The 24,569-nt window shown below is 40.6% G+C and overlaps 1 long non-coding RNA gene across 1 annotated transcript in view; it reads left to right on the forward strand.

Annotated features, from left to right (window-relative positions):
- The window catches only part of LOC110404045, a 34,221-nt gene continuing 11,321 nt past the window's right edge, over positions 1,670-24,569 (forward strand). The window contains exon 1 of the long non-coding RNA XR_002442036.1: positions 1,670-1,896. This is a non-coding gene — a long non-coding RNA (uncharacterized LOC110404045). The remainder of the gene's footprint in view (positions 1,897-24,569) is intronic.

Below are 24,569 nucleotides of genomic sequence, written 5' to 3' on the forward strand. Positions count from 1 at the left end.
CCTTCTATAGGCTCCTATGAAAGTGAGTGCCCTCACCATGCGTTGTTTCTGCTGCCAATGTGGCAGCTCCCAAATGCCAGCAGGTTTTCCTGATCTTCTAGGAATAAGGCCATCACCCGGCAATCCTGTTTGCTGCACTTTTGAGTCATTTAATCACATTTTTACTGAGTACTCCTTGCAACAGAGACTGTTTCTTCTCTGCATTGTAAGAGATAAGACATGAGCTACACCTAGTACATAATCACAATGGACAATACACTTAAAATTCAAGGCACTTTGGTTGGTTCTGGCTTTCCATGACTCAACAAATTTGAGGTGCTAATCACAGCTGTGAGCTCGAGAGAAAGGAAAACGAAGGTCCATTTTTCTACTGCGGAGTGTCTTATTTTGTAGAAAGCCAGTGATGCTGACAGCAGTATACCATCTGTAGGCTTCCCCTCTCCAAGATGTTATTTCTGGGAGCATGCAAACCATCACCTTCCCAGCAACATCTGTAGGACTGAAGACTGAGTATCTTTGGCAATTTTACAGATAGAAATGTACAGCCCTGCAAACAACGTCAACAGTGCTGATGATGATGAGAGGTGTCACAGAAAGCTGCACTAACAAACACAGTAATTTCAGAAAAAAAAAGCTGAAGTCCGGATGATAAAATATTTCCCGAAGGAAAAAATGTGACTTGCACTTTCCACATACCTGTCCTTCCCTGACCTTTTTCTAGAGTCCAATCGTTATTCCTACAAAGTTCATTAGGTTCACTTTTATGGTGGCTGGGATTTCACACTGCCATTTGAATGGATAATCAACCTCTGGGAATTCTCAAGGCCCTTACTAGCAGAGTAGGAGCCTCCTCCCTCCATGCGGAGCTGTTGCTGTTCTCATGAGGTTTAACTTCTGGCAGTGGCTCAGAAAATCTGCTCTGCCCGGGAGTCTTAGGGGGATGATCGAATGAACACCTTACACGACATCTCATTTTAGGACATGTTAATTAATGACGTCTGTGTTACATACTGGGGCACCCAGGTGGAGAAAGCTCACCCACACCTCACCTGAGCTGTTGCAGGGACGCGAGTACAGTTCCCCCCACAGCTTTCCCAATGGCAAATATATCACTGTAGGATCTCGAATGAGAAATGTCGTACTGCGGCTCTTCTTCTTTCTGCCTCTATTATTACTGTTCGTTCTTTCTATCACATCTGCATGCTGTAGAACAAGCCCCCACTGACAGACATCCTATAGACAGCTGACAAGGGTGATACAGGGTTCTGGAGTTGTGCTAAGTCCAGCATGTAAATTCATGAAGCTTTGGGGTGCTACTTTTTTGGCTGTACCCCTTCTGTAAGCGGGGCTGGAATGCTCCATTCCCAAGCTGGGAGCCTCCCTCCCCTTTCCTCGTAGTTCTGAAAAAATAGAAGATTAAGTTTGGTTGAAGGAGTTCATTCCTCAACCTTTAAAAACGGATTTGTAACATCACCTCAAATCTCTCTGAAACATAAAAACAGCGTTCGGCTGCAAATTCAGCTGCGAGTTACGGAATACAACAACTTGCACTGTAAACAACGACAGCGTGAGAGGAAGGCATCCCCAGCCCCTTTGCCTTTAAAATGCCATGGAAGCAGTGGCTTTCAGCAGAACACCTTATCTGCTCTCGAGAGCTGTGACTCTTCATCCCTTCCTTATGAAGACCCAGGGGATTGCTTACTTAGCATCCACCAGAGGCAATGGATAGGGTGAGCAGTCACTGCAGCCAGAAAACCCCAGCGCGGAGCAAAGGCAATTACCTCTGCACGCAGAGACTTTGGAGCTGAATTGTGCTGAGCAGAGAGCCCCTCCGGCTGGCAGAGCCATGTGCGGCCGAGAAGAGCAGCCACTTTCGCTCCGCTGAAAAGCAATGCAGTAAGTGACTCTGATATTGCAGCAGGCACTGGTTCCTGAGGTTATTCAGAAGCTGAAGCCCTGCAGCTTTTGCTGCCAGAGAGACAACCTCCAACCTGGGACCGGTGTCAGGAGCTGCAGGATTTTTTTTGTTGTTTCTAAATCAAGCAAAGGAACGGAGCCGATAGCAGTGACACTAAGTGAATAATTTTGCATTGTGTGCATGGTATTGCAGAGGAGTGCTTGCTGAACGGTCCTGTGCTGAACTAGTGCTGCTAGGTTTGTGCCTTTTCTCTGTGCTCATGTCTGACTGTGTTTAAACAGGGATGTTGCTAAATAACTTAATGTCAGCCTACCTTTGTGTGCTCTTTATCACTACAGAGCATGATTCTTTGCTTGGGTGCAAACTACGGTCTGTATATAACGCTGGATTTGCAGGGACTGTGCCACCGGATAATGAAAAACTGGATTGCAACTGTGTGAGCGAGTGCCTTGAGGAAGAATAATACTTTTATTTCACTTCCTCAGGGACAGCCCATTTCTAGTTTGTGTGGTCGGAAGCTGCAGATGTTTTTTTGTAGATAAATGTTTATAAGCAGTACTTTTATCATAGCAGAGCTGTGGCTTTCCTCAGATTCCAGTGCCCTGGCTCTGTACCTGCAGTAGCACTGCTTTCTGTTTGCAATGTATAGCAAAGAGGAGGCACGATTTAAAGTTTGGTTTGTACATGGGGTTTTTGCATAGTTTGAAAGCGTCTGCAAAATAGGGGTTTGGGAAATAATTGCAGCCTTTGGAAGAAGCTCTGAACAGACTTTAAATCAAATTTGTGCAGCTTTCAATCTGTCAATTTAGGGACAATTATTAAGCTCCATTCCTCTGGTTTCTTGATACAGCTTTCCCCGTGACTTATGAGAGTCCAGCTTTAGACTAACTGCTGTTTGGAGAATTACTGCCATTTTTGACTTCAGGCATGTTTACCTCCTTAAGGTAATACATACTGATTTTATTTTAGACAGCAGTGCACACAGATCCCAAAAGTTAGGTATTCTTTTCTTACTGCTTAGTCAAATATCTTTGTTAAATAGCCATCAGCCTCTTGTAAAAGGCATTAAAGAACGCAGTCTCTAATTTCACAACTCAATTTTTCTTTAAAAGCGGCAGCTTGTTATTGTAAACTATTGGGAAATACATAGGAAGTTTTTACATTCTGAAGAAAAATTTTCCTCATTGGTACATCTGTGTCATTTTAGTTTTGTGCAAAATTTGGAGCATCACTTGATTAAAGGGGATACTTCTCTCAAATAAGTCAGCTAAAGCTCAGTTTCTGCTGATAGTATTTGCAGGAATGCTGCTGTAGATGTGCAGTGTTTAAGTCCACGGCACAGCTAAAGGCACTGTGAAATACCCTGCAATTACAGCTCTGTGTTATCACATCTTTCTGCTCATATGCAACAATTATGTCTTAAAGTCTTTGCTCCTTGACGGAAGGAGACAAATGCTGATAATGGTTATTTCCCCTGATAACACTGTCAAGATAATTTCCTCCTTTCTGCCTAAGAGAACCCTCGTGGCGTATGGTGCTATTGGGTGCAGTCATTAAGGTAATGAACAAATACTCTTCACTCCATTGTACAACTTTGAAGACGGACAGATCTACAAGGCAGGTGAATCGTGTCTGAATCTGATCTGGTCGCCTCTTTCCTTTCTCTCTTGTCTCGGCTTCTCCTGGTTCCTTTCTGTTCACAAGCACTTGGTGGGTGTGAGAGCTCCTCTGGTTTACGGACCTGAGCCCACAATCTGTGCTCTTTTTCCAGCAGCAGGTTTACAATCAGTGTATGTGTCATCTATCTCTGCTTTCTTCATCTAGATACCTAGGAAAGCCAGTAATGAATTTGGAAGATATGAGAATTTATTATAAGATAATTCTGAATGTGATTTGTAAACCTAGCATTGACTCTCTATCATGAGCAAATTGCAAAGATTTTACCTGTAAACAGGATGTATGCAAAACACACAGTTTTGATGACATTATCATCAGACATACTCAGGTAAATTAATCGTGGTAATTGAACATGTCATCATTTTCAAATGATTTTCTCCCAGAAAAAAAGATATAAATTGGGAGCAAAGGAAAGGCAAATAATGTTGGAAAGATGCTGGATCATAATGAGAATCACAAGAGGAAAAGAAAGATTAAACCTATCCTTCAGCCTTCATGCAATTCTGAATCTCTAATCAAAATGTGACTCCTGAACTGGAACTTAGAATTATTTCCCAGATATTATTGTTCATGTCAAAATTTAAATGGAAAACATTAACTACAAAAGCTAATTTCTCAACAGTCTAGAATAAGTGTATTGGTAAACAAATGTTTTCACTTCATCCTGCCTTTCAAATTGCCCTGGCAAGAGCCTTGCCTCATAAGTCAAGTTCCCTTTATTGCATTGCAATCTTATAGAGAAGCACATAAAGGAAAGTTCAGTCATTTTAACTTGCGCTGCCAGTAATCGGTTGCAACCCAATTTAATTAACATTTAGACTACTTTAATTCATATCGCTGTCTTGCTACCACTTATTTCTCTTGTAGAGACATTGCCAGTTCTTCACAGTACTAAATCTGACTGCACCATCTTGACATTTGAGCACAAGACACAAAACTTCCAGTACAAAGCTGCATTAGAGAATCATAGAATCATTAAAGTTGAAAGAGACCTCTAAGGTCATCTAGTCCAATCGCCCACCTACCACCAAGAGTGCCCACTAAACCATGTCCCTGAGTACTACATCTACCCTTTCCTTAAACACTTCTGGGTATGGTGAGTCCACCACTTCCCTGGGCAGCCTGTTCCAGTGCCTCATTACTCTTTCCAAAAGGAAATTCTTCCTAATATCCAACCTGAACCTCCCAAATATATATACATATATATATATATACACACACCGTATGTGGATAAACATTCTCCCTAATTTCAAAGCACAGTGAAAATGTGTCTCATAGTTGCAACAGGAACCAATTGCAGACAACATTAAGTTTAAAAAAATACAACATTCAGCACGTTCTCAAAGGGATAAGCTTAACTGCATTTGAAAAAGAGCAGAGAATTTTTCTACCATGCTTAGTAGAGCTGTCATATTTATACAGAAAAATAACTTAGAGCTTGTGACATCCAAAATTTGCCAATGCCTTTTGTTCAGACTGTAGAAGAAAGGGCACTTTCTTTCCTTTCTGTTGTTCAAGGGTAGACTTTCTGATGGTGTCTAACTACTTAGATATGCTGCATACTAATTATTTTATTCATACGTATGAAAGCAGATGACTTAGAATCTTTGTTAAACTTATCTGCTGTGAGCATCGAGATTGAATTTAATTGGGATTTTCACATATATGCTTAGATAATCTATTTTCAACAACAAAATGAACGTGCTAAACGGTACTTGCTAACACTTGTTACCAAAGGCAATTGTTTAATACTCTGTAATAGTTACGATTCAGAATACCTTCTTTGCCAGGGTGACTATCTTCATTTTCCACACCCACACAAGTCCCAGGAAGCTCTGTTCCTAAAGCAGCAGTGCAATAGTGCTCAAGGAGGATTAAAGGACGAAGATCGAGCACTTCCTAAATACTGCTGCCTGCCCCTGTTTAAAACAACAGCTCAAATATAACATACTTGCTTCTTCCAAGGGCTGTTCAGAAAGTAGAGATATACACCTAAAATACATCCAGAAGTTGAAAGATTGTGCTCAACATTTTGCAAAGTTCCCTTACAAGGCAGTTTGACCTTCAGAAGATACAGAACTGGCCCACGATTCCTCTTTCTCTGAAGCTTTAGAAAAGAATTCTGACAGATGGCTTTTTGGTGGATAGTTCAATGCAATGAACTTTAAAATAAGGCCGTAAAAGTACATATACTAATAAGCTCAGTGATCAGCGGCAGACTGCAAAACAGACATCTGATTTTCACAGAAACATCTGCAGGAAGCTCCAAGTGCTATATGCTTGGTTCTGAGTCTCTAGGACTTGGCTCACGGAATTTTTAATGTTCTTTTAATCTCTTTTGAACATAAATAGAAGGGAAAGAGCATGCGAACTTAACGAGTGTTTGCTTCAACAGCAGCTTCACAAACACGTACACTTTCTGAACATTACTTTAACACTACATTTCAAATCTGTTTCACCTAGCTCTGGCGAGACTAAGCCTCCGGGGTCCTCTTCACAAATACTCATAGCACTCAGCGAGGGAAAGATTCCAAGACAGGAGGAACTTCATATCCCCAGTGTGTCAATCAGGACTTTGTTCAGGGGGAAAGACGAGGAAACAAGACAGAAGGCTGCAGAAAACACAGATGCTCACATTTCCTCCACTAGAAACAGAACAAGAATTTATGTTCTTTGATCATAAATCACAGGTTTTCTCTTAATGCTATGCTTTTGACTTCAGTCAGGGCTTATGGCAATATAGAACCGCATGCTCAAGGAAATATAAACTATCTGGTGGAAAAGCCTTTCCTTCTTTCTCTTTCTGATTGATTTGTTGATTACAGGAGAATTTGCTGCATCACACCTTTAATTTATATTATAAACTGGTCAGAAGTAATTGTTTTCCTGTACTGATATTCAAGCCCCTATTGTCTTTGTCAGCATCACCAGCCTATGTACGACTTCTTACCAAATGACCATACCACACCATACGTTGCAGAATTAGTTTGGATTTTCACCAGCTTAGTTTAAAAATCACTCCTCAGTCTGAGCATGATCCAGCTAAGAGGAGGACAGCTAATAGATATATTATTATATCATTTTTTCTACCTTCCTTGGAGGCACTAAGTATTTGTCACACAGAGTCTTGCCATACTGATTCCCTTACCCCCACTATAAAAATAGATCATGTTGTCAGTGGGTCTGCCCAAGTCATTTTGTGAACCTTGTGCTTCTTTTTTTATGGGGGAAATCAGGGAAAATAATATGTCATATCAATGTGGCATATCAATTACGCACGACAGTGCAAAGAAGGGTCTATAAAGGAGAGGTGCCATGAAGTTAGAACAAGGGTGAGCTTATACACATTTACCAAGTGGCCCATTTACTGTGAGGTTTCCAGAGAGGTTCAGAAAGAACTGGTACAAAGCTGGAAAGGGAGGTCACTCCAAGCTGGCAACTTGTCAGGAAAGTATCTCCCATTACTAGAGGCTCAAATAACGACAAATCATAACTATTCAAAGTCATGAAACTCAGATAATCCAAAACGAAAAGGCTGAACTCAAAAAATAAACACTGCATTCTTTTTGTCCCTCATTTTCTGGAATACTATAGGATTCGTACTTCAAAGTATTCATCTATGAGCATACGAGATTCTCACACAAGATCGCAAAACTTCAAATGCATCCCCCCATATGAAAATCTGCTATTTAGGAGTTATAGGTGTTATAGGTGGCCCCTATACTTAGCAGCACAAATTCACAAAACATTGTTTTATGTCTTTTTTAGTCTTAGCATTTTACATCCCCATCTTTGTGTCTTGCAGCCAGTGGAAATGCTTCCTAGGAAAGAAAATGGAGAGTATTCTACTGTCTGCATCCGCAAACCACCAGAAAATACTGTTTTCTGGATCATTTTCTGCTCCTGAGTTCGCTGTATCACCACTGCATTTTGTGAGTTGTAGGCAAAGGGCAGCAAGAAAGAAACAATTCAAGTAATGCACACCGCTGCCACGCTTGTTTAGTTGCAAAAGCATTCCAAAATGTCTCTCCATTCCCTTCTCATGGGCTGTGCCGGGTCATCACATGAAAGACGACTAACGTTATATTCTCTCCCCACTCAGACTCTGTTACGCCATTACAACGCTTATGGTTCTCATCTTTGTGTTTGCCATGGGGATTTTCTGCAAAGAAGCAGATTCTCCCGTTCAGAAAACAACTGACGCCACTTCATATCATTTTTATCACCGTGCCACATCTCAGTAATGATCTTTTTAAGAGTTGCCTTGAGAATTGGAACAGGTTGGTTCTCACATTCAAGCAAGTAGAAAAAAAAATCTAACCCCAAATCGCTCCAGTAAAGGAGTCTTTCCCCAGCATTCTTCTGCTTTGGGTTGTGATCCCAAATCAGCAGAGAGCAATGAGGAGACTCCCAGTGACTTTGGATCAGAACATGGCAGACTTCCATTAAAGGCAGATTGAGAAAGTTTTTGGTAATCAACAACTACTTGCATTTGCAAAACTTATCCTGTTGTGGAGCAAAAGATAAAAAGGAACACAAATAAACCTGACCTTGCAATCACTCACCTTTGTGAGCAATCCTCTCTTTTGCAAATAGGCAGCCGCTCATCAGTGCCTTTATTTGCTTAAGTCCTTGCAGATACATTAAAGATTTATAACAGAGCTGTTACAGGCAATGAAGGAAGTTATGTGTCACCCTGTTCTTTTCTAATAGTGGTTTGATTTAAACTATGGTGAGCAAGGGAAATAATATTTTAAAAGAGGAATGAAAACGCAACCACAAAAAATATCTGGTCACACATGGAACTGAAGCAGATAAAATGACTTTTGTCATGAAGAAACACTGTGCCTCAGTAGTATTTCATATGAGTGCTCCCCAGCCTGTGATTTGGTTTAAGCTGCCCTTTATGCACCACCCTCAGATCTCCAAATGTAGCTGAAACAAACCAGAAAATGGGCATGTCCTTTTCTTTTTTTCCTTTTTAGCATTTACTTCTTATAGTCTTCGTAAAGCCAAGATTGCAGTAAGAAATAACAAGTATCTCTGAATGAAATGAATACAAACAAAAACAGTAAATCAAGATTTGGAAAGGAAATAAAAGCAGCATATCCTCCACGAAGTTTCTTCAAGCAGTGTTTAGCACAAAAGCATCTGCTACCTTTAATCTGTGAGGGAAAAAAGCAACAGGTCACCTCCGTGGGTCCCAGGTGGATATACCCATCTCTCTTAATGCAAGCAACTGACCATTTCATCAAGCAGCTCAGGGAAAAGGGTATATTTTTACTTCATTTCGAGCTTATCTGACAAGACTTGTTCAGCAAGCAGTCATAGAATGGCTGAAATTAGTATTTCTTTCTAAAACCATCCCCCGATGCTGTGACTGATTTTAAAAGGTTACTCTGATTTTAAAGGGTTACTGTCTAGCTGCTGGGAAACTACAGAAACTGTCACTGTCCGTAACAGCAAAAGCTTAAATATCAGTAACATACAAAAGGGGAATTTTATATACAATTGTGTATGTGTACACACACACAAATGTAAAACTTAAGGTTCATCTTTGGAGTTTCTACCAGCTGCCCATTAAAAGTACCACTAAGGAGGACTCGAGAACCACCGAAACCCACAACCCACACAAAATCTTTATTTTTACAGATTATGTGCAACAGAGGTTGGACTAAGAGGTGCAATCTAAGTCAATAGATTCTCTGTACTTTCTACTCTGGCGAGTGCTAGAGTGTAAATGCACCAAGCACAGAACACATTCTTCCCTCTGTCCTGCCACATCTCCTAGTTGATGGAGGAGAGCAAATTGCTGCCCTTGCTTAAAGATCCCCTGGAATCACTTGAACGCCACATTTGGTTTAAAAGCCCCCAGAAGCACGGTGGAGGATAAAGACTTCACTTCAGACACAGGTCTTCCTGCCAACTCCTGTTCTTTGCACCTGACTGAGAGATCACCAATGCAGATAGCACAGTCAATTTTCCTCAGATCTATTCCCCCTCATTCTCTTCCCTCTTTGGCAAGGATCACTTTTTCCTCTCCCTGCTGCTATTTATATATAGAGTTTTCATTCCTTTAAACAATACGCTCCTCTGTCATTCCCCAGCCTCAAGGGAAAGACTTGTGGTTTCATGGACAGTTTAGTGTTTAGGCAGCAGTCACTTCTACTCCAGAGTCCACCCCGCAATGTGTACTTTTCTTTATCTGCACAGAATGGTCAGTTCACCCGGTTAGGGAACAGATCTGGGTTAAACAAAGCTGGCAAAATATGGTTCACTTAATCCCATTTTCTGATTCACAGTTTGGTGTGTGGCCTCGTAAATGTTTGGACTGCTGCATAGGGTTAAACCACTGTATCACTCTTCTTTTCCATATAAAATGCCTGGCTCAACTCTTCCCTCAGCTGCTCCTCCCCAGCATTTGCATGCTGTTTACAGTCAGACTAAGGAAAAACACAAGTTTTAAAACATCTGTGCTATTTTCCTGTGTTTCAAGTATCTGGACTTGCTATATGCAACAGTTGATCAGCCTATGTATTGCTTCCAAATAGGACCAGCCTTGCAATTTATTTACAATAGGATCACCATTGCTATCATAGCAATCCTGTCCCATGCATTTAAATATGCTGAAGTGATGCCACTGGGCAGCTTGGTAAGAGAAACCCTCATTGAATTTTCCTTAGTTAAAATTCACAGAAGTTATAGTTCAAAACTAAATTTGAAAGACTGTCAAAAAAGCAAACACGGGAGGTAACTTCTAAAGATACGTCAGCTCTGTTGCCTACTGTCATGAAAATGTAACCCTACCAGATTACAAGTTTTAGCCTACAAAACATTCCCTACCATATCTGCTGTTACTGCCATGTTATGTGATAGTAATAGCTGAAATATATCAACACAAACTTTGCTAGAAACAGCTCCAGCACAGCTTTGCCACCTACTTATTCAGGTGAATGAAGAGTTTACCTTCGAAACTTTTAATCTCCAGGAAACACAAGTCTTTCTAGTGCACTTCAGAGCCTTGGCCAACTGGAAGCAGGCGCTATAGGAAACTGCTGTAGAATCCATTTGGAAGCTGACTCTAGCACAATTCAAAGAAATGAATTTGGCATCTAAAAAGAGCTTTAGTGGAGTCAATGCTTTCTAAGCAGGGTACAGAGAGAGATTTGGCAAGGCTTGTGCATATGTTATCAACATTTTACAAAGGGGTAATCCCAGATCTTCTAAATCTCTAACACTGCTCACTTTGCAGGTGGATAGCTTGAACAGCAGTGTCTAGATTAGGCCATAGTCTTTGTGTGGGCAGATGAGTGTTAGAGACCATCAGAATATATATGCATGCAAAAAAACCTTATCACTTTTCTCTAACCTGTGCTTTTCTGCACTCCCTCCAACTCACCAACTGAAGAGAAATCTTTTATATGAACTATTGTCAGAGAATTAGCATGGGAATGTTGAGAAAAGGAATAATTATGCCTGCTTCAGGTTATTCAAGCTAAAAATTTAAAGTAATTTTTGGGAAATTGAAATCAACAGTAGTTGGCATCATGCTCAGAACATTGCCTTGGGACAATGAAGCACACAAATGCTTTGCTGATATTTTGGATACAGCACAAGAGAATTTTCCAAGTGATTTTCCATCTCACAGCAAAAAAGATGTTACTTCAACCTTAAACAATTTCTTATTTACTTGTGGACATGTATTTACAGCTTAAGCAAGCATCTGCAAAACATGAATGCCTACAGCACTTTTTAAAATTAATAGCAGAGAAGGAAATAACACTGGCACTCTCAGCAGAATTTTATCTATTGGATTTGGTAAGAATAGGATACTCTGTATAAAACAAAGTCTCATTTCTGTATTTGTGTAGGGATCAGAATGGATGTCTTTTGCTTTTCTCCTGACAATTCATTCCTGTAAATCTCCTTATGCTCCTACATTAAAACCTAGGGCTCAGTTGAGAGGTCCCAATTTAATCTAGCCATCAGTACACTGAGCAGAATGCAACCCCACAAGTCACCCCACAATCAAGAAAATCAACAGTGGCAATCTGTACCAGCTTGCCTACTACTTTTACTCCTTTTTAAAAAAAAAACAAAACAAAACAAAAACTATTTCTTACTATGCCTTCTTTCTCTGCTCCCCTGCAAGTTATGCCTGTTTATACTGAATTCCTGATATGCAAAACAGTTGACACAACAACCAGGTTTGTTCTGAAGAGATCCTTGATATTTTACAGTGGTGAGCACATGAGCTGCATGCATAACTGCATGACTGGAGGGTGTTGGGAGTTTAAGCACGTCCCGGTTAGTGAAGTACCAAGGCAGAGATTTGAGATGGGCCAAGTGACCTTGTTTTGGGGTACGAAAGATTCCTCAAAATGTCTCCGCATCAACAGAAAATATATTCTTGAATGCAAGGCACATGGTATCACAAAACCTTGGGCCCCATGCAACCTGGCTTTGAACACTTCCAGGGATGCGTGCCCCACAGCTTCCCTGGGCAGCCTGTGCCAGGGCCTCACCACTCTCTGCATATGGAATTTCCTCTCAACACGTAGTTTGAATCTCTCCTCTTTTAGTTTAAGACCCTTGTCTTATCACAATTTGCTGTGCAGATAGATCTTGTATTGAAAATTTCCACACAATCAAAAACTTCCTATCCCATCAGTACACTGAACCTCATTCTAGCAGAGCAAAACTGCCCCCATTCCATGAGGCAATGCCTCATTCAGCAGATAGGGCAGCACCACCTGCACAACCTGTGTTTTTCAGAGAGGAAGAGCCTATATTGGAACAAATTCTTCTAAAAATGCCAACTACAGCTACTCTGCTCTCGCAATTCCCTATCTTTTTCTCCTAATCGTCATGAGATCCAGCATAGCATCTCACTCATCAAATGTCTGGAAAATTGAAGAAGTTTGAATAGGAAAAATTTATCCCACAGCTCTATTAAATTCGCTAGGTTTGCTGAGAGAATAGGATTTTTGAACAGCAGCAGATGTTGTAATTGTAAGCAGACTTTAATTTTATTATGCAACTTCCCAACTGCACTTTTCTGAAATATCTGGAAGATCTACTGCACTGAGAAAGTCAGCACTTTTAGAGCAGCTTAAGCCATAATAGACTAATAACACCATGGGAAAAATAAGAATACCTGTTCCTTCAAAACGTTTTGAGTGATTAGACTCATTTTCAATCTTTCCTACACATGATCCATTATTTACCTCCCACCTTACTTGATATTGGCAAGCAACATCTTTGTATTCTAAAATTTTGTTTTCCTCCATTATTGATGTACTTCTCTTGAAAATAATGGATTTTTGCAAAACGTCTCCATAAGAGAGATCAGAGAACAGGAGCAGTTGCTTCAGATTGCTGTCCCAGTTCTCCTGAGCGCAGTGCCGTGTCACTGCTGCTATTAAGCATATTCCTGCCTTGAAAGCAAAATCAAAGAGAATTTTAAAACAGTGAATAAAATTATGAGACGAAACATGTAGAAGTGAGGAAAACCAGACACTATCCAGTAGTCACTAGGATAAATGAAATAACAATTAGCCTCTTTTAATCATAATTCTAGGATCTGTACATTCTTTCCCATATTTGTGTTATCATGAAATAAAAATCAGTAGAATCTCTAACCACAATCTTATGTCAGAAGAAAATGAGGATAGTAGGTATTTGGGTTTTTTTGGCTTTTCTCACGTGACACATTAGATAACTATTGCTTCTTTTTTCCACTTGACCTCTTTGTATTATCTTCATGAGTTTCCCCCCATTATTTGAAAAACTGAATATAAAGAAAGAACTGTCTTTCTGCCCAGAGTTTCTGGTCAAAACTTTCTGATTTCTGTTTGTATAGTTTCTTTGTGGTTGTATTAGTGTTTTCTCTTTTCCATATAACACTGGCTAATATAAATTTGCACTTGAATAATGTGTCATTCAATGAGAACAGAGGTAGTAAATAACCAGTAAAGTTCTTGTTAAAACAAATTTAGTAAGTGAGAATGCTAGCCCATGTTTGAATGAATAATCACCACGTCTTCAAAATAACAGATAATTCTACAAATACATTTGTTTAGTTTTTAGATCTCAGTAACTTTCTGAGAAACCACTATTTTAAAAATGTAAGGCTAGCATGAGCATAGGACAGAAAATATTATCTGGGGCTCTTTTCTTCCAATTATTCTCAAGTATGCTGCATGTGCCTATGCAGAATAACAACTACGACGACTCTGAGAGTGCTGTGAGAATCACCAGTTCATAAATCCTTGCTGGTTGCTGTTTAGAAAAGGAATATGTGAAAGAATAAAAGCACTTTTCACCAGGTTACTAAAAGGAAGGAAGAAGAAATGGCTTCCAAATGAAAAAAAAAAAAAGCAAGGATGTTTTAAACCACGATTTCATTTCCGTAGCAATGTCTCCTCATGGAGACATGGGGCTTTGCCTTGAAGGCCCAAGCAGCCTGTGGCCACCATCAAGCCACCCACCCACTGACAGAGTGGGCACCTTGGGGAATTTGGGCTCCATCATGTCTTTCCAGGCTTTGGGGCCTGGGTGAGAGTGCTTGGCTAGACGGAGGCCGTGGTGACAGGCACCCTGTGGGGGACATGCTTGGGGCTGGCCTACCTGTGGCCCCAGTGCAACCAGTGTGGAACCAGAGTGCCCCTCTCTCTGGCCAAAAAAGCTGCCAGCTCCCCTTCCCTCTTCTATCCCTGTAACACAGGGAAATATTTATATATAGTTGATTTCTGTTTGCCAAATAGCATTTCCCAACAAATTTCCATACAGGCTGATGTTGTTTTCCTTGCTCGAGTGACACAGCAATAACAAAAACATCTATTATTCATTAAATGACATCAAAGTGCATTAATATGCATCAGCATTTCTGAATGGCATTCACATCGCAGCTATACAATACATTTCTCACCCCATTTGCCATATTAACAGCTAAACATTATAATTGGTGGTTGAAACTTTGGAGGGCTCACTATCTGGTGAGCGTAAGGCAAGAAATTCAAGGCCATTGCTGAAAATTTCAGGCAAAACCAGAGCCTACAGAGCTCAAGCGCATCGAGGCCCCCATTTGCCAGCTACCTCTCAGCTTGTCAACATTTCATAAAATCATTAAGACTGGAAAAGACCACAGAGGTCATCTAGTCCAACCCCCAACCCATCCTCACCATGCCCACTAACCACGTCCCTCAGGGCAGGATTTGTGCAAAGCAACCACAAATCCTTACAAAACCAGAATACATTATTTTAGATGCTTCATATACGTTTTCAGACAGAACGGAAAATCACTTCGGTCAGAGTTGAGCTCCTAAAGAGAAGCTTTTCTTTTGAAAGGGAAAGATTTTAGTCCTACAGAGATCGGTTTTCCCATATTTTAACATAAGATTAATAAAATTTATCAAGCTCAGATGATGAAAGATGTGGAAAAGGACCTTTCTAAAGTAAAGGGTGATCCATAGATGGATACTCTAGTATGCGTTCACATTGCTTTGTGGGTTTGTCTGTTTATTTTTGTATACACACACACAAAAAGAACATAAAAGGAAAGAGTAATCAAGAGAACTTACTCTTGTGGCTTTCTGTGCTTGCTGCCTGGAAGCAAGCCTTAGCATTGCTATATTAACTGACAGCGTGGTCCCAGCCTACATTTGCAAGACGGAAAGCTCTGCATAGCATTTTCCTGGCTGCCACCATACGTCGAACTAGATGGAAGATGATTTATGGACTTTGCTGTTTACCAGGATAAATGAGAACAGAATTATGCATAGTTCACCATGTCCCAAATAATTCCTTAAAGTTACAAAGTTTGTGTAATTCTATTACCATAGTTTTATTCTAGCATAAAATCAAAGTCATATGAAATGAGCTACTGAATCAGAATGCATAGGGAACCAAAACATAGCATGGTGGGAGGTGAAATGAACCACATCAGCCCTGGAAGCCATGTAGAACCACCAAGTTTTATTCCCAGTTAATGTTTAATGCTTCCAGTGAAATACTCCCAGATTCTTTTATGGTCACCAAGTGCAGTATTTGGCCAAACATAACTAAAAATTGTCCTGCAAAGTTTTGAGTATAAGCAAATTTAAATGAAATCTAAATAGTTTCTCTCCTTAAAAGAGGAGTGCTTGAACCATCCAACCTGTATTGCAACCTTTTAAATAAAAAGAGAAAGATCCTTAACTGATTTAAAAGCAGGATGCAATGCAAGAAACAATAACAGTAGGACGCTATATTCTTTAAACAGCATGGCAATGATGGGGACCGTTCCTGAAAAGAGTTCAGAGGTTATATAGACATTGAGATCGATACTTGAAGCAATATCTCACAGATATACAGAATAAGGATAGTGATGAATATGCAAACCCATTGTTATTGTTTTTCTGTACTATTTATCTCCCAAATATGAATTTGGAACTCTAGGTTTTTAGAGGATGATTCCCAGGGATCTGCACATGCTGTCTTCCAAGTCCTGGCCATGACAGATCTGCCATTCATGAATTTCAGCAGATCCTAAGAGCTAAGGCTGCTTTTGTCATTTAATATCACTGCAGTTAGACACTTTAAATGGAACATGAATCTATTTGTTTTGACTCTGGTCAGAGGCTTATTACAAAGAGTTCTCCTTTTGATATATAAGATCTTGCTTTCATAGGCATGAAATAAGATCAGACAATGAAGAACCCGCTGTACTTTGGGGCAAATGCTACATAAATGGCTATGTGAGGCTTAGTATCCCGCTAAGTATGGGATAGGATTTTCGCTTCAGTTACAAAATGGGAAAGTCCAGTGTTCGTAAATGAAATGTTATTTAAAGGAAGAGTTAGGAAACGTCCTGTATTAAGAAGAAAAGCCTTCCAAAATAGATTTCTGTCTACTTGGTCGAAGTCCAGAGTTCTTTAATGGTTTTATGAGCAGTAATGTTTTTGTACTGCAAGACAAATTCCCATTGATCTGAGTTTCTAATGAATGCTATGTCAGGCTTGCTGCATACTTGCTTAATTATTTACTCTGACCTTCCCTCCGCGTAATACTCAGGATGACAACCTTCCATTTTACCAGCTGTTTAGGTGCAATTCTGAAATGCTTATGATGTCAAAGGCTTTGTATTATTTTACTAAGCAAGTTATTTCCAGCCTTTTTTTCCTCCAATTTTGCCTGGTCAGCATAGATTTATGAATTGTGGGGTTTTTTTTGGCACAGTCTGACATCCTTTGTCACATGGATTTAAATTAATATATACTCACTGACCTTCGGGGAAGACGTGGTTACTATTTCTTGAGATATGAGGAAAGAAGTTGCATTCCAGGGAGAATTTCAGATAAATGCATTAATTTTTAAAGTTGGAAGATTCCTTTCTTCTTGTAATTAGCAATGCTTCAATTTTCTGCCTTGCCATTCAGTAACAGGAGGTGGAGATTGGAAAGAGAACTACTGTGTCCAGCACAAAGACTGAAGTGTACGGAGTAGTCTAGTTGTCAACTAGCAAAACAAGCAAATGCTTAGAAAACGCATTTAAGTCTGAAAGCATTACCTGAATTTAGGTTAAAAGTCGAAAACAAAGGAACAGATTAGTTCCTAAATGCTACTTAAGCACCTCTGTTCCCATTAAAGTCAAGGAGAAGTTAGGATTTAAGAGTCTAAATGCAATTAAGTATCTCAGTCTTACTGCTTCACTTCTCAGGGCTGCCCTAAGTACATATTATCTAAGTTATGTGTGTACTTAAGCCTTTACATGAAAAATTCATTTCAAATAGTTCAGAGCAAACACCTAAAATTAAAATATTAACCTTGACTGTCTTATAGTTGCAAATCAAATTTATTTTGACAACAGGTTAACATAAGACATGGCTCAGACAGAGAGCCTGGAGGTAGATGGGTTGTGTGATTTAATGTTCTGCCATTAAAAGACAAAACCTTGAGCTGCTGCCTTTCAAATATGTATGTTAAAATTTTGCCAGAATTCTGTTGTCTGTATAAGTGCCAGTAAACTGGGGCAGCTGCCATGCTACTTCATGGAAAACCACTTATTAAAGCAACGGATTATTTAGTCTGCTTAAAGGAGGTGGGATAAAACACCAAGCTGGTATTGCTATGATAATGATGCTATTATTTTTTTCTGCTTATTAATACTGAGCAACCTGTACTGCAGCCAACTTCAAGACGTTTCAGAAGTACACTTCTCATTCTTTGGCTGGAGAACAAAAACCTTCATTCTAGACAAGGGTAGGAGAAATAATATTTTCATTCTAGGAGGCTACCAAAAACTGCCTTTCCTAGGATCTTCCACACACAAGCAGAGATAATAATCTTGATTTTACTGTCTCATCTTACCCTGAGATATTCAATTCTATTTTTGGCCACATCTGACAAATGAAATATAAGCCAACCTTGCATCAGAACAGATGGAGTCCCAAGTCTGAATACCCACAGAGGAAAAACTCAATTCCTGTCTACCTGGTTGTGTAATGCAATGCACTGTTTACCATGATAAAGTTGGATGTGGTCTTCTTCATGTTATTGACTTGGAATAAATCATTTTTCCACCTGTCCATCCAAAACTATCTATCCTTCTCCCCTCCTACCAGACCCCCCGAAGTCTGACCAGAGAAGAAAGCCACAGTTAACTGCAAATCCATCCTGATACCATTGTGCTGTGCTAAATCCTGAATAGAAACAGTCTTTGGAAGCTATTTTAATCAATTAAGAATAGTTAGACCCATTAGCATATGGTTACTGTAGTCTACTTATTATGCATTTAAAATGCAATTAAAACAGGAAAATAATGACCTCTTTATACTCAAGTGAATTAAGTCTATATCTCATCTGCATTCAGACTCCCAGCTGCTCACTGACGCAGATCCTGTTGGCTTTTTGCATCCGGCAGCAATGCAGCAGTGCCGTATATAATGGCAGGGTGTGTGGTGGGAGCTGGGATGGCTCCTGGGTTATCAGACTGCTCCAAGTGCCAGTGCAGAACCATTCTTGGGATGGTGATTCATGAGGTAGGAAAGAACGCAGATCCCATACCCATGCTAAGGTCTGCAGGGTTAGAAAAGCAATCTTGCTTCTCAAGCTTAAAAAATTAACTGTTAAAATAAGGCACAAAGGAAAGAGAGCCAGTTTTCAGAGTCACTTACTATAGCAGGGGAAATCTTTGCAACTGTCAGTTATCCAACAGAATGGGGGGAGAGTGACAAGGGTGAAGGAGCACATTGTGGGGTAATTTTTCTAAACATATATAAATAGCAAACCACCGTACTTTCACTGGAAGAAGTAAATTTACAGGAGGAGCAAGTTACTATGCTTTGAAATGCATTCTGTGAAATGCACCTGGCGTCAGCAACTGAAACATCCTCACACACACTTTCAACAGCCAAGAAAGCACATCTGAAATTCAGGACAGCGCAGCAAACCAACGCTGGCTAAATGACACTAGTGAAAGTTGCTTGCTATCATAATTCCTTTTGTCAGAAGACCTTAAGCAGAAAGGAGTTAAGCAAAGTCCCTGCCGCATAGTTCAGCTGATATACATAGCAGAGAGGTGGGTAATAAGGATGTCCCAGAGTTCTTACAAGCAGACCTATACTTGTTCCTAACCACTGCACTTACACTGTCACTTGACAGAGAGATATTCACACACCAGCAACGTTTCACCATTAGATTGCTTATAGAGTTTCAAGGTTAAGTGTATAAGAAACCTGGCAAATGCTTTAATTGCTATCCACTTCAGTAGGTCACCAAGAAAAAAAAACACTGTGTAGCATTCAGGAGGCTAGTCCTAGGTTTAGAGAGGCATTATGGTGGGACAAAACAGTCCACAAGGACTTGAAACCACAGTGAAGAGTTGTCACTATAAATTATACTTCCAGCAGATGCCAAGGGGACAGTCTGAGCACCATTCTTTGTGGTCAAACTTGCTGCCTACCTTAAGGTTTCATGCTGCTGGTGTAATATGTCAACACTTCCCACTAAAAATTGTATATCAATAGAAATGGCCATATTGGATCTCGGATAATTACTGGCACTTCTTTTGCAAAGTCAAACCTCTGCTCAGATTTCCTTCTGAAGGGAAAGAGTTTTCTTAGTTGGCAGATGATGGGAGGTGATACCAAGGGGAATTTGTTTTGGGAATGCAGCGTTCCGTCAGAGCACCCTTTCTGGCAGAATGGCTTTCCTCAAAGACAAAGGTCAGCAGTGTTTCCTGAAACTGTTAGCTCTCAGAGCTGCCTTGGGTTTTATGGAGGCTTTGGAAATTGTGTCTGTCGTATCTATCACTGCATAATATGGGGAATGCCAAGTGCAAGCTGTCAGTCTTTATGGCCCACTGACTCCAGATAGACATCTTGGAGACACAAGCTTTACTCAGGCTGAATATCACTTGGAACCTCCCTCTCCCCAGACCTCACTGACCATGCGAGCAATACCTGACCACTGCCATATCTCTCAGAAAATAATTACCCTTATCTTCCCTGCTCAGGAGGGATACTCGCCAGAAGGATGATATTTGTCAAGCACTGGTAAACCCAAAAACACTAGGTTAAAGTGAAGCAATCAGAAGTCTCTACCTGCCCACAGTCCGCCTAAAGCCAGTGCAGTTTTTATGAAGCATTTTATTACCAAGAAATAGATCTAGAAATCAACCCACCCACTACCAGTCGAATGTTGACAGAACTAATGTAATTCAAGGGTGCTCACCATCAAGTAAATGCAAGAAAAACATTATTCTCTGCCAGGAAAAATTCATTCAAAGAGGAACGCAATGCACAGATCATATTTTAACATGCCCATAAAGTCCTATTTTCTAGCTCAGTGCTGTACATCTCTCTGCTTTTGAAAGGTCTGTGGTTACAATATTCATACAACCCAGGACAGACGCCCTGGGCAGCTCTAACATATGAGTCCCATTATTTACTCAGCATATCAGTACAGGGCTGCTGACCTTGGTAACACTGCATGCATCAGAGTGTTTGTGAGCAGGCTCCAACCTCCCTGCCACACTGTTTTCTTCAGCAACAAGCCTATGCATGTCTTTCCTACTCTGGGGCTTGGTGTATACAAAAACTGAATTTTATGGCAGTCTCATTGCTGTCTGCTTCCTACTCTCTAAAAGCTGCAGGTGCAGTTTGGGTAGTACAGAGATGACTGACTAAATCTCACTTTGAAGAGGAGGTTTAAACAGAAAGCCCAGGGTTGACTGTTATGCAGTGTTGGAAGTTTTGATGAGTGAAGGAGCTTCCTTGTTTCTTGCTTAATGTATTAGCCTGTGGGTTTATTTAGAAAAATAGAGGAGATTATATATTTATATATCTTCAGAAGCGTTCAAAAGCATCACACCTTTGCATCCCAACCTGTACACGTGCATGCCAGAAAATACATGGGCCAAAGGTGCACACATTTGAATTGTAGTTGTGAACACAGACAGACACTAAAAGAGGTCTTATTACACCTACCCACACCTTACACAGATAGTCTGAGCTCCGCCTGTTCTCTCCTCCATTCTTCTTCAGCCTTTGCAGAGGTCACATTTTTGCGTCAATATGGAACAAAAATACATTTAAAAAAATCACAGATTTTATTAAAGTCATTTCTCCTCCAGACACCGCAACCTGATCGTTCTTCACGTTAACGTGCAGTGACAAGGGAAAAGATGGTGAACTTCTTTATTTCTGTGAATCAGCTAATGGCAGAAATACTGCAGAACTGATGAGCACCAGTTGCCCTTGCTCACTTCCTAGAAGTGAGCCAAAGCCCTGCTTTAGGAAAGCTGACACTAGAATAAGAGTCATTTCTGAACCTGGCACTGATGGAATATCAGCAGGCAGAACTGCAGCTGAGCAACTGGAAAGCCAGTGCTGTTTTGGGCTGCATGCACTGTCCTTCCAGATGCTCCCGGACTCAGTTGTGGCATATTGAGCCTGTGGGAGATTTGGAGTCGGTCCTTACCATAATGAACAGCACTGGGATCACCTAGGAGACCTCAATAGGGAAAACAATTCAAGGAGAAGGGAAGAGCACCTCATCCAAAAACAATTTCAGATCTGTATTTGCACACATATGAAAGTTCACCTAAGAAAAAAGCTAGTTTTTTAAATGAGGAGTAACTGCAGTCCAGTCAGCTCCTACCCTAGCACAGATCTTAGCGTGGATGTACCCCAAATAAGGCAGGAAAACTTAGTTAATCCTAATGGCATCACCATAACTCGTTCCCTGCATCATTTTGAAGATCACTGGCAGGATGTTTTTCCTTTGCAAGATGGGGTTCAGACAAAGGATATACTTATTTGGGGATGTAATATCTATCAGTCAGATTCATACTTATTTCTGTCCAAAAATCAACTGTTTTGCAAGACAACTAGCCCCTACAGCCTGCATTTGCAATTAGCAAAAATTGTTTTTTGCTCCAGGAGCACAGATATGAAAGATATGAAAGAAGCCTTTGACAATAAACAGGCAGATACCAACCATGGGTCTGGCAGAAACTCACTGGGACACATCTCACCTTGTTATTCATAGGACAGAGCTGTGTGAGCTAGGTCTCCTTGCATGCATGAAAAGCTTTTGAGGAATCTCATTATTGTGCTGCATACATATATAAAAAGAGATAATTAACCTAAAAGCAAAGACCAGGGCCTTGGGGAAACTATTTTTTTTTTTATTAAGCCATTTTCCCTCTCACCAGATCTGTGATTTGGTACAGCACAAACATATTCCTCCTCAGCCACCTTCCCATACTGAAGATCCCTATCTTTCAGGTCTTTTCAAAGCAGCTGATAATCCTTTTGCTCACTTTAATCATTTTAAAGAGAATACCAGGACAAGAAGTAATAGCTTTAAGTTGCAGCAGGGGAGGTTCAGATATCAGGAAGTGTCTTCTCCAAAAGAGTGGTGATGCACTGGCACAGGCTGCCCAGGGAGGTGGTGGAGTCACTGGCCCTGGGAGGTGTTCATGAACTGTGGGGATGTGGCACCGAGGGACGTGGTTTAGAGCAGTCACAGGCATGGATTAACGGTTGGATTAGGTGATCACAGTGGTCTTTTCCAACCTTAATGATTCTGTGACTCTATTTCTTAGCCCACCAATTTGCTTTTGAATTGTGGTGATTTCAGTCCATCAGAAACCGAAATAACAAAGGTGTCTAGAAGCAGAAAAATCAGTATTTCAGAACTTTTCAGAAGTCAGTGCGATCCCTGCAAAGAGGAAAAGACCTTCAAACTGCTGAGTCAGTTCAGGCAAGCCCTTGTTTCTCCCTGTACATTATATTTGCTTGAAAGTGTTCCTTGTGGCTAATGACGCATTAATAAGCTATTGGATGTGTAGGACTGCCTGATGCCATGCCAGAAAAACAGCCTCCTATAAATTGAAGATGTACAAAGGTTCTGGCAGTCTGATTCCCAATGACCCACTGACAAGATACTGATGTAGCTGAAGATGTGGAGATGGAATGTAATTGCACACAATCATTTTAATCAAGGACTACATTTCCAATAACCTGCTGAAGTGACAAAGAAAACAACATTGGGCTGTAATACATGGCAGGAATCAAAGCTCCTTTGGTGCAATCTTAATTAAAGAGCAGCTCTGACTACAGGCTTTACAGAATAGTCAATGAGTTACCAGCTGAGGAGAGGCTCTTTCTTGATTTGATTGAATGGCTGCATGCATATTTAGAGAGCATAATCTGGGAAAGGTAGAAAAGAAGAAAAAAAGCAGAAACACGGGACAAAATTTAAGGCATGGGCTGCACTTGGTTTGCAGTTAGGGATGAGAGGAAAGGAGGGTGTGACATAGCACCAACCATCCCCAACAACTCCAAGCACGAAGCTACAGACAAAGCCATTGCTTTGGGTGCCTGAGGACTGCAGACTTGGTGGTGATTAATGGAGCATGTCCCAGAAACAGGGATGAAGAGGAGGGTAAGAGCAAGTGCGTTGCTTCACACCGCTCAGAGAGTCTTCAGTGTTCATCTGTTCTGGTGGGAACTAAATCAGTATTCTGCCCACCTCCTGCCACCAAAGCATATTCAGAAAATGACTAATTGCTTTACCACTCTCAGAGATCAGTTTTCATTTCTCTGTCTTTGATTAATTACAAACTGTATTTTACTCCCATCCATCTGGCACATCTCAAACATATTAACTGAAAGATACTAGAAATTTACAAGTTTGCTTTGCTGTTTCTCTGTATAATCACAATAACATCGTGACCAGACTCAGAGGTCAGCAAGTTTAAAGGTATTTACATGGGCTGCCCATTGCCAGCCATCCTCAGTGCCAAAAAATAGCCTTGGGTGCATTTGATTCACTGGTAGAGATACAGCCCACATGTCCTATGAAAGACAGAGAGGACCATGAACAGCTGGGACAGGCTGAGGACCCTGACTGATCCTCGCTCTTCTCAGCAATAGGGCCATTCATCCTTCTGCCCAGCCTTGCTCAGTGACATGCAGCATTTGGAAACTGCTCTATTTGTTATGTACCTGGAGACCAAAGTTCAATTACCCTTAAATTCTTATCACTCCCGCCAGTGCTGTCACGGAAATGTAATGCATGTCCTGCCTCAAGGTTTTGGTTCATTTGTAATAGAAATCATCTGGCCTCTCTGAAGGAAAATGCAATCCGTCCCCACTGGAGACAGCTGAAAATATAATTTATCTGGATGCCAGCTGGATCCTCATCACAAAGCTTTTGTGCAGTATTCATGCATGGATCTGTACAAAAAGGGAGTCTGAAAACTGGAAGGTTTTCTGTATGTCAGACTGTTTGTTCACACTGATTCCAGAAGGTGCTCCAGGCACTCAGCATCTCTGGAAATGGACTCATTCTCCCAGTTCTAATAGCTGAAACAGGAAAAAAGCTCTTGAGGGAAACAACTAGTAATGATACTTCTACTTCTTCTGTTGGCAAATTATAACCAGAATTGGCCAGCATGTTGCAACAAGTCTGGCCTTCCAGCTGG

This window comes from Numida meleagris, chromosome 9, assembly GCF_002078875.1.
Source record: "Numida meleagris isolate 19003 breed g44 Domestic line chromosome 9, NumMel1.0, whole genome shotgun sequence".
Taxonomy (NCBI): Eukaryota; Metazoa; Chordata; class Aves; order Galliformes; family Numididae; genus Numida; species Numida meleagris.